The sequence below is a fragment of the Neomonachus schauinslandi genome, chromosome 3 (genome assembly GCF_002201575.2).
Source record: "Neomonachus schauinslandi chromosome 3, ASM220157v2, whole genome shotgun sequence".
Lineage (NCBI taxonomy): Eukaryota > Metazoa > Chordata > Mammalia > Carnivora > Phocidae > Neomonachus > Neomonachus schauinslandi.
In genome coordinates this window covers 187,534,924-187,551,836 of record NC_058405.1, presented here as the reverse complement: position 1 = coordinate 187,551,836, position 16,913 = coordinate 187,534,924, and the positions used below count along the sequence as shown (strand labels likewise).

The 16,913-nt window shown below is 44.4% G+C and overlaps 1 pseudogene; it reads right to left on the bottom strand.

Annotated features, from left to right (window-relative positions):
• The window catches only part of LOC110570926, a 36,327-nt pseudogene extending 23,287 nt beyond the window's left edge, over window positions 1-13,040 (bottom strand).
• Window positions 13,041-16,913: the final 3,873 nt, after the last annotated feature.

Sequence of the window (16,913 nt, the reverse complement as noted above, 5' to 3'; positions counted from 1 at the left end):
TTGTCTCATTTTATACCTACTCTCCATAATCTTAATTCCTGTGATTTCATAGTAAGTATTAATAACCAGTAGAGTACATTTCTCAACTTTATTATTCCCCTTCGAGATTATCTGAATTATTCTTGGCCATTTGCATTGCCATAAAATTTATAGTGACCTTGTCGATGTGCGCAAAAATGACCTGCTGATCTGCTGCCTGGGATTGCATTGAATCTATAGATTAATTTCAGTAGACCTGACCTCTTCACACGTTGGATCTTCCCATCCACAAACACGTTTATAGTCTTATGTGGAGACACCTTGCAAATCTTTTGGGTAGATATAGTTCCTTGTTGTTAAAAAAACAAAATTCAACTGAGTAAATTTAAAGATCTAATCAGCTTTATCCAGTGATTTATGAATCAAGCAGCATCCCATTAGCAAGTAGGAAGGAAGGGATGCATCAAATAGAAGGATTTTATAGGCAGAAAGGCAGCAGAACAATTAATGAAGAAAAGAAAAGATTGCTTGGGACAGGGTCACCATCCCTTAGGGGGAAGGGTAAGGGGTCTTATTAGGCGGATCACCTCATCTTCTTTTGGGGAATGGAGAGGGCCCATGTGACTTATCTCACTAGCACTGGTCAGAAACTTCTAACTGATCAGTTAAGACTACATCTCTGGGGGAGATTGAAACTACAGTTAGTTAAACCCTGTTTGGTATCTCGGCCCAAGTGACTCCATTTTAGGCCTGTGGTTTCTTTGGTACAGTGTGTATTAATTATATTTTGATGCTATTGTAAGTTGCATCATTTTTAATATTTCACATTGAACAAATTTGTTAGTTTTTTCAAAGAACCAACTTTTGACTTTTGAGCCTTTTTATTACCTGATTACGATTTTATTTCTTTCTGGTTTTATGTTTATTATTTCCTGTCTTCAAGTTATTTTTCTAACTTACTGAGATAGAAATAGACATCATTGATTTTTTTTACCTTTCTTCTTTCCTAATATATGTATTTCAGGTTATAAAGTTCCCTTGAAACATGGTTTCATATGCAATCCACAAGTTGTCTTTGTTTTTGAATCAAACAATTTTAATGAGGGGTTTCGTGGGAGGGTCAAAGGGCTGGGAAGCCGATGAGATCAGAAGTCCTCGGCTGGGCAAGGGTCTCTCTGGGCTCACAGTCACACAAAGCAATCACAGGTTTTATATGTAATTTTTTCTTATATCTTAATTAAAAAACATTTTCTACTTCTTCCTTGACCCGTGTTATATAGAAAAATAATGCTTGGAGCACCTGGGTGGCTCAGTTGGTTAAGTGTCTGACTCTTGATTTCAGCTTAGGTCATGATCTCAGGGTCTAGGGATCGAGCCCCGAGTTGGGCTCCTCACTGGACATGGAGACTGCTTGAGATTCTCTCTTTCCCTCTTCCTCCACCCTTACCCTGACCCCTGTCTCCACCACCGTGCATGTGTGTACTCTTTCTCTCTCTCTCTCTCAAAAAAAAAAAAGAAAAGAAAAGAAAAGAAAAATAGTACTCAATTTTCTTAAATTGGGATTTTCTAGTTATCCTTTTGTTTGCAGTTTTTGGCTGAAATCCACTGTAGCCAGAGAATATTCTTATCTAATCCAATCCATTGAAATGGGTTGAGATATGTTTTGTGGCTCAGCATGTGGTCAGTTTAGATAAATGTTCCCTTGCACTTGAGAAAATGAATATTCGGCAGCGTGGTTGGAGTGATATACACATTAACAAACAACCCGATTTATTAATTTTCATACATAAATTAGGCTCATTTGTTAATTGCATTGTTCACTTCCTCTTCTATATCCTTTGTAAATTTTTAGTCTGCCTTTGCTATTTTTTATTAAAAGAGGCAGGGAAAACCTCTATTACCATGGATTTATTTATTTCTCCTTTTAATCTGGTCTACTTTGGCTTCATATACACTGAGGCTCTATTAATTAGTAAGACGTCTATACATTTAAAATCCTTATGTCTTCCTGGACAAGGGACCCTTTCATCAGTATGAAATATTCCTCTTTTTCTCTAATAATACTTCTTGCCTTAAATGTTCTTTGTCTCATATAATATAAACAATTAACTTTTTTGGTTAATGTTTGCCATATAAAAATATATATATATATTTGCCTCCAAAGGTAAAAACATGATTAATTATTACATGAAATTTGGGGAGATAAAAATATCTTTCAAAATATATACCTTTCCATTTGTATAACACTGTGAAAGAATTGCAAGACCATACACGGATATGTCAAGTACAGTGGCGGAAATCTAGTTAATCATATTGTAATAATGTTGTATAAGGGAAAGACGGTAACCAGACTTATGCTGGTGAGCATTTTGTAATGTATATAAATGCTGAATCACGGTGTTGTCACTCGAAGCTAATATAATATTGTATGTCTACTCTAATAGGAAGATGAATTAAATAGATAAATTGCAAGAGAATCTACAACATCATAAGTAGGGAGGAAAATAAAGCACAAGAGCATATTTCAAACATGGGACTGAAGGAGATGAAATGATTAGTTTTGGGGTGAAAAGTCTAGAAATAGACTAGATTTTGCTCCCTGGTCCTTTTGTAATATGCCCAGAGATTCAGGAAAAAGAAGATTACAGTTGTTATGGCTGGCTTATTTCCACCAGGGGGAAGTATAGTATTGTAGATAAAGTAACATAATTTACCAAGCAGGGTCATGAAATAGCTAGGACTCAGAATGTCATGTTGGCTGGTTTTGCTAAGAGAATGTAGGGAGAGAGTAATTGTAAGCCTAAGTGGATGGGCCTTTCATGCTTCATTCTTGTGCCACATGATAAGGATTAGGGAAACTCTTGTGGAGAGATTTGATAAAATTTGTCCTGTTTCTTCAGAAAAAGACATACTATGATTTTGAAAAAAAAAATGTATGTATTGATCTAAACCTCACCATTCTATTATTCTCTTATATATACCTTTTCCAATAACATCAATGACAACTTTGATCAAGACTAACTGACCTGTTACAAGAGTGGAATGATAATAATAGTGTATTAATAATTTAAACAATTTAAAATTTACCAAGCTCTGGTCCATAAGGCACCACACAGAAGGCACCAGCTTTAAAGGCTGAGCTAGTTAGTGCTCCAGGGGATCTAAGAGATGAGAGAATAAAGCTCCCAAATGTGGGAGACAGATTCATGGAAGCTCCAGAGCCTGGGCCGATCACCAGGGAAATCAGAAACGGGAGCGGCTGCAAGCAGGGGGGCGGTGAGGGGCAGGCCTGGGGGAGTGGTGAGTCAGAATGGAGGATGCAAGCCTCGGGCAGGACCACAGTTTCACTGTAGGGAGCAGGGCTGGGGAGATGGGTGTGGATATGGATGACTTTGAAGGCGAGGCCAAGGACGAAGGATGTGGCCAGACGTGGCTGGGAAAAAGTAGGGTTCTGCAGGGGTGTGGGTGGGCTAGGACTGTGCACAGTGTTTCTGAGTCTCACCCAGAGAGCCAGGCTCAGTCAACAATTTCTCATGCTCACATCTGATCAAGTCAAAAAGACCTCACTTATATAAGTCTCAACAATGGACAGATCATGAATGCTTGTTCAGCTGACTTTCTCTGCCTTGTGAAACCCCAGTATGTCTTAGCGCCCATGTGGCCCAGTCCGGCCACCTGTGGTGTCCTCCAAGGACTCCAACCACGGTGTGTCAGGGAAAGAGCATGCGAGGTCATAAATCTCACCCACTCCAGCACTTCCTTTCTTCTTTTCTGTGTGCTCTCCCTCTCTACAAACCCCAAAACTTCTCAAACACCCACCCCATCTGCCTTTCTGCTCTTCTCTCCTGCATTCTTCAGCTCTTTAAGACTCAGCTTGGTCTTCCTGCTTTCTCTTAGCTTCCCTCTGTGAGCATCACCAGCTTCTTCACCACCGACGGGACCTTGGATCTGGCTCAAGGCAAGCACGGCATCTGCCCTGCAGCTGACGCTATTCATATTTTTCACTGCCCTTCCTGGACTATATATTTTAAATGTAAAGCATCACCTATCTCAACACTACTTTTATTTTCCCAGCACCATCCCTAATCTTTGCAGTGGCCTCTCCTAAAATAGTAGCAAGGCATACAGTAATGTTTTAGCTTCCTTAATTGCCAGTATCCCCGTGTCTTGTTTTAAGGGCATGGATTTTCTCCTGTACCTTTCAGCACTGCTGTCTCCACTGGAAGGCTCAGACGGCATTCCAGCAGGAAATAACAACAACATGAAAGTCACGGAGGTCCAGATGCAAATGAACAGCAATGTGGTTTTAAATTTTTTAAATGCAATTTTTTAAAAGGAGGGATAGGATTGCTGTTGACAGTTAAAGTGTCCCTACTATGTGACAATAGCCTGAAGACAAGCTAGAATTCACTCTGCTTGCCAGCTTTGGAATTACAGAGTGCAATTGTCAGTGATTTTTTTTAATTTAAATTTTATTTTATTTTTTTTACATTTGGGGAGGATCGCTCTTACTTGGAGTGGGATTTTATCCCTCCTTTCTATATCCTTTGTTTTTGCCTCACATAATTCGAATACCAAAAGAGCACTGCATAGACGGCTTTGCCTTGGCAGCATGAAGGGGGTGGTGGAAACAGGTGAGGATGGGCTGGACAAAGCCTAAAGAAATCTGGAATCTGATCCCAACGATGATCCACAACACGGGGGGCTGGGTGGAGGTGTGGGCTCTGCCCAGGTTGGGGAACCAAGAGAAGGGCCAGCCAGCAGGGAGAACTGAGTGAGTGCCTGAGGCAGAATCCTCACCTCCCGTCACCATCATCCCCTGCCTACAGTGGGACCAGGGATGGGCCAGGAAGCTGCCCAGAGATATCCTGGCTCTAAGACTGACTGAAATTAACAGATATTTATTTTAAGGAATTGCCTCACACAATGCTGGGGGCTGGCAGGTCTGAAATTCTCAGGAGGGGCCAGCAGGCTGGAAGTTCTGGCAAGAGTAGACATTGCAGCTCAAGCCCAAAGGCCATCTGGAGGCAGAATTCCTTCGTCTTCAGGGGATCTCCATGTTTTTGCTTAAGGCCTTCAACTGATTGGATGAGGCCCACCCACGTTATGGAGAGGAATCTGCTTTACTCAAAGTCTGCTGATTTAAATATCAATCGCATCTAAAAAGTACCTTCAGAACAACAACAATTTAGATTAGTGTTTGACCAAACATCTGGGTACCATAACCGAGCCAAGTTGACACATGGAATTAACCATCACACCAAGCCAGTCACTTTTGGGTACTTTTTAATCTAGTGAGTCACATATTCCCTGTCTGAATGTTCACAGCTTTCACTTTGGGAGGACACGAGTAAAGAAGTTTGGAAAGGACCAGGAAGGTCAGGGCACTTTAAGATGAGCCTGCCCCCAGCTATGGCCTGCTGGTATGTTTCCCAGATTTCTAGTTCAAAAGGATATAAAGGATCCATTTGCATTTTTATCCTGCATACCATAAAAGCTCCGCCACCTCCAGAGAATAAAAGGCCAGTCTTGGTTTTATTAAGATCACAAATCTATGCTGGCGGTCTAGGCTGAAATGATAGCTTCACCGTGAAATGGCTTTCTGCTACGGAGCTGGAAATGGGACTCGCGAGAGAAAGGCTGCCATGTAATTAACAGAGTTTCAGCATCTGAGCACTCTCTGCGGGGCTTTGTGTCCAAGAAGCGAGTGGGTCGGCCAGCCCTGGGTTATCACTGCACATCGTTCCCCCTCCTGCCGGCTAGAGTTCTTCCCGAGAAATCAGGAGACCTCATTTCACAGGACATTCCACAGGATGATGTTTACTTCTCAACCGACAAGCACATCGACCACAACATAGGAAGGAAAGCTTTACAGAAAAATATAAAAACTACTGCTACGTACCTCTTAAAATAGCCAAAATCTAGAACAGTGACAACGTCAAATGTTGACAAGGATGTGGAGCAAGGGGGAACGCCCCCACACTGTAGGTGGGAAAGCAAAATGGCACAGCCGGTTTGGAAGACAGTTTGAGGGTTTCTTACAAAACTACACATACTTTTACTGTATGATTCAGCAATGGCGCTCCTTAGTGTTTACTCAAAGGACTTGAAAACTTATGTCCACACAAACACATGCACACTGATGTTTATAGTAGCCAGGAGCCTTATTCACAGCTGCAAAAACTTGGAAGCAACCAAGATGTCCTTCAGGAGGTGAATGGATATTACTCAACCCTCAAAAGAAATGGAGCATCAAGGCATGAAAAGACCCGTAGGAAACTTCCATGCATGTTGCTGAGTGAAAGAAGCCAGTCCGAAAAGGCTACATGCTCTATGATTCCAACTATGTGACCTTCCGGAAAACGTACCGACTTCACCATTTTTTTTTTTTTAAAGATTTTATTTATTTATTTGAGAGAGAGAGAGAGTGAGACACAGAGAGCATGGGGGGGGGGGGGTCAGAGGGAGAAGCAGACTCCCTACCGAGCAGGGAGCCAGATGTGGGACTCGATCCCGGGACTCCAGGATCATGACCTGAGCTGAAGGCAGTTGCTTAACCAACTGAGCCACCCAGGCGCCCCGACTTCACCATTTTTAAGTGTGCAATTCACACGCACGAAGTACATTCACACTGTTGTGCAACCGTCACCACCATCCATCTCCAGAATTTTTCATCTTGCAAAACTGAAACTCTGTATCACAGTGCCCCCCCCCCACCCCTTGTCCTGCAACATCTGTATCTGCGAATCTGATTTCTCTAGGCGCCTCATGGAAATGGCATCAGAGTATTGTTCTTTTATGTCTGGCTTATTTCACTTAAGGTAATGTCTCCAAGTTTCTGTGTTATAGCGGGTGTTAGAATTTCCTTCTTTTTTAAAGACTGGATAATATTCTGTTGTATGTATATACCATACTTGGTTTATCCACTCATCATCTGATGAATACTTCAGTTATTTCCCCCGTTTTGGCTACTGTGAATAATGCTGCTATGAACACGATTGTACAAATATCTCTTCAAGACCCTGCGTTCAGTTCGTTTGGGTATATGCCTAAAGGTGGAACGGCTGGGTCATGTGATAATTCTATTTTTAATTTTTTGAGGCACTGCCATACTGTTTGTGGCTAGTGGCTTGGAACTATGCCATTATAATCAATATTTTCATATATTCTGCATTTTATTGATAGTAATGACAAAGTAGACAAATGTTCTTGAGTCACTGGGGTTCTCAGATCTTTTTTTATTAGTTTGATTTTTAGGAAACTTCCATCTGCTAAAGTGTAGCAACTGGAATGTCAATAAAAGTCTTAAAGCAATACTTCACTTCAGGAATGTACCGGGAATTTACATGTTTTGTTCAGACATTGTAACAGGGCTTTATAAAATAGATCATCATGTAGCATAAAACATTGTAAAATGTTTTAATCTGATCATATAAATTATCATGTCAATCATATTATTTCCACCACCACTTCAAGCACTATCAAGCTTCATAGAGAAAGATAAAGAAGTGGTTTTAGCTTCGCATGTGTTCCATCAAGGACTCGTGTGGGCAAATGGAAAGTGAAACAAATGGTTTGGTATTGAAAATTGTTCCCCTGCTGCCGTCTGTAAGCGCTCTGAGCACCTGCTTATCCGGGAATATTTCCAGAAGCACCAACAGGAACACAGGGAAGTAAGAAAACGGATGTTCGTACGGTTGGAAATGATACTTGGTTATGCAAGAGGCGCTTGGATCCCTGCTTCTACAGGGGAGAACGTGACAGGGGATTTATCTTGTATTTTCTCTCCTCACTGCTCACAGGGCTCCCTGCACTCACTGTCTGTGACAGCTCATCTGCACAACCTACAAACCTTCATCACTTTGGGATAAAGTCATCTTTGGTCTCGAGGCCAAAGACCTACAGAGAAGCAATTCCCTGGGACCTGGATGGCACTATTCACAAGAAGAGATGTTTAGGGCTTAGGGTCTCTCTGTGCCAGAGCCAAGCACCAGCGTCTGAACGAAAGGGGAGCCTGTGTGTTCTTTACTATATTTACTGGGTCGGGAGGAGTGTTTATAATAATTGCGGCCCTCTATAGCTGGGGGTCCAAGGACCCGCTCCCTTTACCTCCATCAGAGGCAGAATCCATCAGGAACTTTGCTAGAGAACCAGAGGGACGGGATCTTAGGCCTCGGGTCCTTAAGCAGAGACTGACTGAAAAAAAAAAAAAAAAAGGGTTTCCGGGGCCGGCAGGTGGCGCCCGCTCTGCGCCCTGAACCCAGGAGCACAGAGGGGCAGCCTTCTTAATGGGAAGGGGAGGGGGGCACCATCCAAATGATTGACTAGTGTGAATCTTTGCTGGATTCCCAGAGGCTGTCACCACACTCGTGAGATTCCCAGCAGTATATTGTGAGAGGGGCCACACCAGACGTGGCTCACTTCTGTGCCCAAGACAGGCTGCAGTAGTAGAATTATCAGCCAGGGGTTCATTGAAGAAAAATGCCTTTGGAAAAACAATTAGTAAGAAGGGAAGAGAGGGAGAAAGTAGAGTGACCATATTTGATGGTGATCATTCAACCACAGAAATCCTAAGAGCCCAGAGGCTCCTTGGAGCAGGCGCGGTGTTGGGTGACCCGTCAGAAGGGCCGGGGCAGCGGGTCAGTGGCGAGCCATCCTCTGGGCCGCGGGCCAGCATCCTATGGCCCGGCCTCCCCACAGAGGCCCAGGGCAGCCAGGTACATGGGTTGCTCGCTCTGAAGTGAGTTTTCCCAGGACACAATTTTCCTTTCCCATCCGTATGAGTTGGTATCATCCACATCCCTGTCCTTTAAATAGAAAACACTTATCTTTGCCCAAACTTCAGCGAATATTGGCTTAAACCTGATCGCCCATTGTTGAGGGCCAAGGAAAGAGCTGAATGATACTCGGCCCATATTTAGGTGACTGTTTCAAGTAACTTCAAATGCCCTGATTAGATCTTCTTCTCCTGTTTATCGGTCAGGGTAGGACAAAATAAAGACAAGAGAAAGCCAGAGAGCAGGCTGGTGTGAGGCCTGTTCCAGAGTAATGACAGCCGGAAAATTGCCCCATGAAACATCACAGGAGGGCGCAGAAGGACTGAGTCCTGGGCGTCCTTGGGGAGCATGAATTCAGGCAGCAGAGCCTCCAAGGACAGAGGTGGGTCCTCCAGCTCCAAGTGATTCAACACTTCCTTACATCCACTGGTGCTGATCACAAGTGTGCTCCTGAATCCCCATCACTGGTTTCCCCCCTCCTCCCCCATCTCCCTACTAGTAACCATCAATGTGCTCTCTAGAGTTAAGAGTCTGTTTCTTGGTTTGTCTCTCTCTTTTGTTTCCTTTGCTTGTTTGTTTTGTTTCTTAAATTCCACATATGAATGAAATTGTATATTTGTCTTCCTCTGATTTATTTCACTTAGCATAATACTCTCTAGTTCCAACCATGTTGTTGCAAATGGCAAGATATCATTCTTTTTTACAGATGAATAATATTCCATTGTATGCACACACATACACACACATACCACATCTTCTTTTACTGTTCATCAGTCAATGGACACTTGGGCTGTGTCCATAGTTTGGCTATTGTAAATAATATATGTCCCTGTATATAATAAATATGCCCCTTCCAATTAATATTTTGTATTCTTTGGGTAAATATTTTGTATTCTTTGGATAAATACCTAGTAGTGCACTTGCTGGATCATAGGGTAGCTCTATTTTTAACTTTTTGAGGAACCTCCATACTGTTCTCCACGGTGGCCACACCAGCGTGCATTCCCACCAACAGTGTAAGAGGGTTCCCCTTTCTCTGCATCCTCGCCAACACCTGTTGTTTCTTGTGATGTTGATTTTAGCCATTCTGATAGGTGTGAGGTGAAATCTCCTGTGGTTTTGATTTGCATTTCCCTGATGAAGAATGATGTTGAGCATCTTTTCATGGGTCTGTTGGCTATCTGTATTGCTTTTTTGGAGAAATAGCTGTTCGTGTCTTCTCCCCTTTTTTAAATTGGATTATTTGTTTTTTGGGTATTGAGTTGTATAAATTCTTTATATATTTTCAGTACTAACCCTTTATCAGAGATGTCATTTGCAAACATCTTCTCCCATTCTGTCGGTTGTCTTTTAGTTGTATTGATTGTTTCCTTTGCTGTGCAGAAGCTTTCTGTTTTGATGTAGTCCCGATAGTTTATTCCTTTTGTTCCCCGTGCCTCGGGAGACATCTCTAGAAAAATGTTGCTACAGCTGATGTCAGAGAAATTATTGTCTGTGCTCTCTTCTAAGATTTTTATAGTTTCTGACCTCACATTTAGGTCCTTAATCTGTTTTGAATTTATATTTGTATACGGTGTAAGAGAATGGTCCAGTTACATTCTTTTGCTTGTAGCTGTTCAGCTTTCCCAACACCATTTATTGAAGAGACTGTCTTTCCCATTGCATATTCTTGCCTCCTTTGTCAAAGATTAATTGACCACATAAATGTGGGTTTATTTCTCAGCTTTCTATTTTATCCCATTGACCTATGTGCCTATTTTTGTGCCAATACCATACTGTTTTAATTACTACAGCTTTGCAGTATAACTTGATATCTGGAATTCTGATACCTCCAGCTTTGTTTATTTTATTTTTTTTTCCAGCTTTGCTTTTCTTTTCCAAGATTGTTTTGGCTCTCTGGGGTCTTCTATGGGTCCATACAAATTTTAGAATTGTTTATTCTAGCTCTATGAAAAATGTTGTTTGTATTTTGATAAGGATTGCATTAAATCTGTAGATCGCCTTGGGTAGTGTGGACATTTTAACATTTGACATGTAACATTTTATTTTTTTAACTTTTTTTCTTTTTAAAATTTTATTTAAATTCAATTAGCCAACATATAGTACATCCCTAGTTTCAGATGCAGAGTTCAGCAATTCATTAGTGACATGTAACATTTTAATAAGGCATCTTCCTACTGCAGACCTTCCCAGGGGCCGGGCCCTCCATGCCTATGTCCTGTGAGTTTTACCAAGCCCCCTCCTCTTCCTCTGGTTTCCTTGTCTTCTGTGGGCAACTGTAGGAACACACACTCAAACACGTACACACACACATGCACGCATACCACACATGCACACACAACACACACATGTACACACAACACACACATGTACACACAATTACATATAACACATGCACACAGACCACACATATACACACCACACATGTACCCACAATTGCACACATGCGCACACCACAATACCACACATACACCCACGCATGGCGCATGTACATATAATTACATACACAGATGTGCACATACAGCACACACACTCATGCACTCACACATGCATGCACATACACGCATAGGTCCATATCCATGCATACAATACTTACACACATATACACACGTGTGCATTCATGGACGTGTGTGCACACACACATCTCAGAAGAGCTGTAACTCTCAGAGACAGGGCAGTCTCCAGTTCCATTTAAGAAGAGGAATGCTCTTGCAATGTCCACAATAGCCCAACTGTGGAAAGAGCCAAGATGTCCATCGACAGATGAATGGATAAAGAAGATGTGGTATATATATATACAATGGAATATTATGCAGCCATCAAAAGGAATGAGATCTTGCCATTTGCAACAACGTGGATGGAACTGGAGGGTATTATGCTGAGCGAAATAAGTCAAAGAGAGAAAGACATGTATCATATGATCTCACTGATATGAGGAATTCTTAATCGCAGGAAACAAACTGAGGGTTGCTGGAGTGGGGGGTGGGGTGGGAAGGATGGGGTGACTGGGTGATAGACATTGGGAAGGGTATGTGCTATGGTGAGCACTGTGAATTGTGCAAGACTGTTGAATCTCAGATCTGTACCTCTGAAACAAATAATGCAATATATGTTAAGAAAAAAAAAAAAGAAGAAGAAGAAGAAGGTAGCGGGAGGGGAAGAATGAAGCGGGGGAAATCGAAGGGGTAGACGAACCATGAGAGACGATGGACTCTGAAAAACAAACTGAGGGTTCTAGAGGGGAGGGGGGTGGGAGGATGGGTTAGCCTGGTGGTGGGTATTGAGGAGGGCACGTTCTGCATGGAGCACTGGGGGTTATGCACAAACAATGAATCATGGAACACTACATCTAAAACTAATGATGCAATGTATGGGGATTAACATAACAATAAAAAAAGGAAAAAAAAGAAGAGGAATGCTCTTCTAAAGGCAGAAGGAATGCTGAGTATCTCCCCCCACAGAGGCAGTGCTCCGTGTGTCATTATGCAGAACTGATGGACCTTCCTGTTCCTCAGGCCTCAGACCACGCAGGGGCCGCGGGGCAGCTACCCATGCACCAGGGGTCAATGCTGGCCCCACCCCGATCACCCCCCCTCAATTATACAAAGTGCCATGAAACTCTGAAAGGACCTTGCTCTACCCGGGGCTCAGGCAAATGCTCGGAGCAACACAGCTCCTCAGGATGTGGCTCTCTTTCCTGCACTGTTCGGTTTGTGGCCCTCAGAGCTCCAAGTGCCCGGGTTGGAAATCACTGGCGGAATCCAACTCCTTCCTCGCATGAAGGACGCAACGCAGCTTCCTCAGGGTCACCCAGCAAGCCAGTGGCAATGGCCACAGCTCACCAAGAATAGGCTAGGACTGTCATCCCCCACCCCCCCCCGCCTGTGATCTAGCAAAGCTCTCTGACCACCCCGCCTTGGAAGAGTAAACCTTCTTTACCTCTCTCAACAGGATGAGCTACTCATTACTTCTTTCCTTTCGGGTGATGGCGCTCTCCCCAGGAACAGTCCCCACAGTGCTCCGGCCTGCCAGAGCCATCCTGGTTTAGCCATCTAAAAGTCCCAGTCAACTCTCAGAGTGTCCCCTGCTCTGTTCCTACAAATCACAGAGGCTTCCCACCTACCCCAGCCCAGCCTCCCACTGCTCCAACACGCGCATCCCAGCCTCCATCCTCACCGCTCCCTGTGCCTGATGCCCTCACCCCAGATACTTGCACAGCTGTGAGCTCACTTCATTCAGGACTTGCCGCAACTTCGTCTTATCAGAGAGGCCTTCGTGGACCATCCTTTACAGAACATAAGCTCCAAAGGGCAGGGGGTTTTGTATAGGTTGTTCATTGATTCAACAATGATCGATTGAGGACCTACACTGTGCCCTTCCCTCGTTAGGTGCCCGGGTCATAACAATGAACAACCCATAAGGAAGACAAGACAGTATTATCACCTGCATTTCATAGACAAGGAGCATGAGACCCGAAGAGTTTAGGTAGCTTGCCCTGGCCAGGGCCGGGTGGTGGATGCACAGATGTGTAGAGGTGTGCACACCTGTATTAGAAGGGGGACCCTCCAAAGGCTGTTGGCTGAGCTGGCATGTTAGGGGGCAAGGGAGGGACAAAATACAAGTTGGAAACACTGATGAGGCCACACAACGTGGACTTTTACAACGTACCAGGGAGGCCAACTGCTATGGGGGTTTAAGCAGGTAAATAAATGCTCCTATACGTAATTTTAATAATTGAAAGAGACAGACTTGGGAATGACTGGCATGGTGTTTTCAAGCCAAAAGAAAACTTAGGGAGCACTTTTGATACATTTCATCATTTAACAAGGTCTAAACGGAACCCCTGCCATAATGAAGTTATCGGTCCCAGTTAACCTGCCAGTAAAGACAGGGCCAGAATCACATTTTTTGACTCTCAACATGGTGCTCTTTGCTTTAAGGGATGCACTGAGGTTTCTCAAGTTTTTAATCAAGCGCCAGTAATCCTCTCTTCTATGATAGATGGGTAAAATTCTTGCTTAAAGTTCTTCCTAAGATAAATGAGACTGACTTTCTGATACGATCTATACTAGTTTTCCATGTGGTGTCACAAATTGGCCCAAACTCTGCAGCTTAGAGCAACACGCATCTTTTATCTCATAGTTTCTGTGCATCGAGAGTCCCTGGATGGGTTAACGGGGTTCTCCACCTGCGGTCTCCATGGGCTGAACTCAAGGTGCAGCTGAAAAACCTGTGCTTCTCATCAAAGGTTCTGGGTCCGCTTCCAACTTCACCGGGTTGATGGCAGTGTGCAGAAGCAGGTGCCTGCAGCCTGGAGGCCCCCGTCTTCTTGCTGGCTGCCTGCCGGGGTCACTCTTAGCCTCCTAGGGGTGCTAGAGGTGTGGCCGTCATAAGACAGACATGGCAGCTCACCCCACAACTGTCTGCTTCTTCAAGGCCCCTCAGTGTGATGGAGTCCTGGACAAGGTCACATACTCACAGGAGGGACTATGCCATCACCTGGTCATGTGATGTAACCTCATCCTAAGAGCGAATAGCCCCTGCGGTTCATAGTCCCCTGCGTTTCCCAGGAGGGGACAACACACAGCACCCACATGGAGGGGGCTGGAATCTTGGGGACCACCTTAGAATTCTGCTCCCACACACCTGTCCTACACACTCTTTTCCATTGCATTGCATTGGGATTGTTTTTAGTTCAATTCTCACATGATTTCTGAGAGAAACTTCTGCTCACATATTTGTGAAGACCTCCCAGTCAACTTTTAGAGTGTCCCCTGCTCTTTAACAATATTTCATGCAGATACCAAGCAGACCCTTCTTTGAAGCTGGTTTTACTGAATGTATTTACTCCCCACCAGAAACGGCATGTTTGGAATGTGATTTCGTTTTGTATCATCCATACCCCCAGCTGCCAGCCCTGGCAGAGATAGCTCTCGGGGCTGCTCAAAGCTCTTATTTAAAAAAAACAAAAAACAAAACAAAACAAAAAAACCCTTTCAACCACATTTGCCGGAGCCACCGTCCCCAAAAGCACTAGACTGTCCTCCCTGCTCACGGGGAGCCCCCTCCTCTGGGGTTGACCTTTAGCCCCCTTCACTGGTAGAACCCCCGAGGGGGAGGAAGATGGATGGAATCAAAGAGCAGTGCTAAACTTCTTTGTTCACTTTGATGTTTTGGAAATTCCATGATTAAAGAATACAAAGTTCTTTTGTTTCTAGAGTGTGTAATTAATGAAGAATCACCAGGAGGCAGAACTGTAGGATTAAACCAACAAATCCCAAATCTAGGAAGCAGACCTATTTATTTATTCAGACGTGTGGTGTTTGGGACTTGGCTCCATAAACACCAACACAGGAGGGGAAATCCTTCTCCCAGAAGGTTTGCTTGTACTTTCAAACAACAGAAGGAAAGAAAAGTCTACTTCCCTGCCCCGGCTTCGTAGGCGTTCCTTTGATGCTTACCACCGGTCCCCAGCCCCACATGGTGCCACGTGACCTGCAGCTGACAGCCCAACTGGTCCCAGCAGACTTCCGGAGAATGACCACCGGCTGCTTACGTCTGTCTGCGTCTGTCCCCGCGAGGAAGCCATATTTCTCCATTAAAGAAAAATGGCCTTGCACTGAAAAGCTATTCTCCCGCAAACTGCTGCCAGATAAGTTTTACCAGAATAATCGGCAATGGTTTTAGAAAGTTTAAGGGATTGTGAGGGAGCAATCACTATAAATCCGCAAAAGAATGACATTTATTTGTCTAGATCAGGATTTCATACTAAAATAAAACTGATTCTCAGAGGACGTGGGGATTGGATGCTCTGGTTCATTTAATTTTCTGGTTGCATCAAAGCCAATCTAAATGTTTGCTTTCAGCTTTTCTAAAACGTAGTGTTGGAAAACAGAGAAAAAGAAAACATGGTTAACTCTATGGCTCTCATAAGTTCATCGGACTGAGCATAAGGCGCTTTAAGGACTTCTGTGAGTGATACACTGTGAGATGCCCGCCCAGCTCACAGGGAGCCCCTCAGACCGCGGCATTCTGTGGGGCTCTGGCCAGGCCTGTGAAAAGTGACCCTGCATGCTGGCCACGGTGGGCGAGGGCACCCGGCCCCAGGAGACCCAGTCAGAACTTCCCCCCCCACCCCCGCCCGAGGATTTGGGAGCAAGGCCAATAGCAAGAGGTCAGTTTCTCCCACAGGCTGGAATTATCACACGAACTGGGAGCTGGGGACAACCATTCTGAACACAGTGTGTAGACCAAGGCACAGAGAAAGCCAGTCTGTTAAGGGAAAAGACTAAAACAAAGGTACAAGATACAGAGTGCGTTCACCCTTGTCCTGGCCCTGGCTCTGCCTCGGGCCCAGCTGCATTTCTGCTTTGGCTTCAATGGGTCTGCCTTCCAGCCTTAGATGCACTGGCCCATTTCTGCTTTGGCAGGTTCCAGCGGGCTGATGTTCCTTGCATGCTGAAGAAACAAGCGCTTCCAGTCCCCGAAGCCCATCCTACTGACCTCGCTTCCCCTAGCTTGGCCCTGGGTTTTGCTCCTCCTTTTCCTGTCCTTGGTTTTGTTCTGGTTCTAGTATCTCGCATCATCCCTGCATGAAACCGTGACGCCACCTCCAGCCTGTCATTCTGCCTGCAGCTAATCAGACACCAAGATCCACGGACTCCTCCTCCCTCGGGCTCTCTGCCTCTGCCGACTTCACAAAGAAAACAACCTTTTTACTTTGGGGTAACTGTACGTTCCAATACAGCTGTAAGAAATACTACAGAAAGATCTCCTATACCTTCCACCCAGTGTCCCGGACGGGAGCATCTTGCCTGATGGAGTACCATATCACGGCCAGGAGAAAGGCACAGAGAAGACAGCCACGTGGGGACAGGCAGAGACAGGAGTGATGCAGCCACCAGCCAAGGAAGCCGTAGCCGCCTGAGGCTGGAAGAGACGAGGCTTCTCGCCCAGAGTTTTCAGAAGGAGCCTGGCCCTGCCGATCCCTTGATTTCCAACTGTCGTTGCCCTGCAGAACTGTGAGAGATGAAAACCTGCTGTTTCAAGCCACCTAGTTCAGGGAAAGATAAGAAAGATAACCTAGTTTTTAACTTTACCCCAAAATTTTGTATTGAAAATGTTCACACTTGCAGCGAAGCTGAAAGAATAATCCAC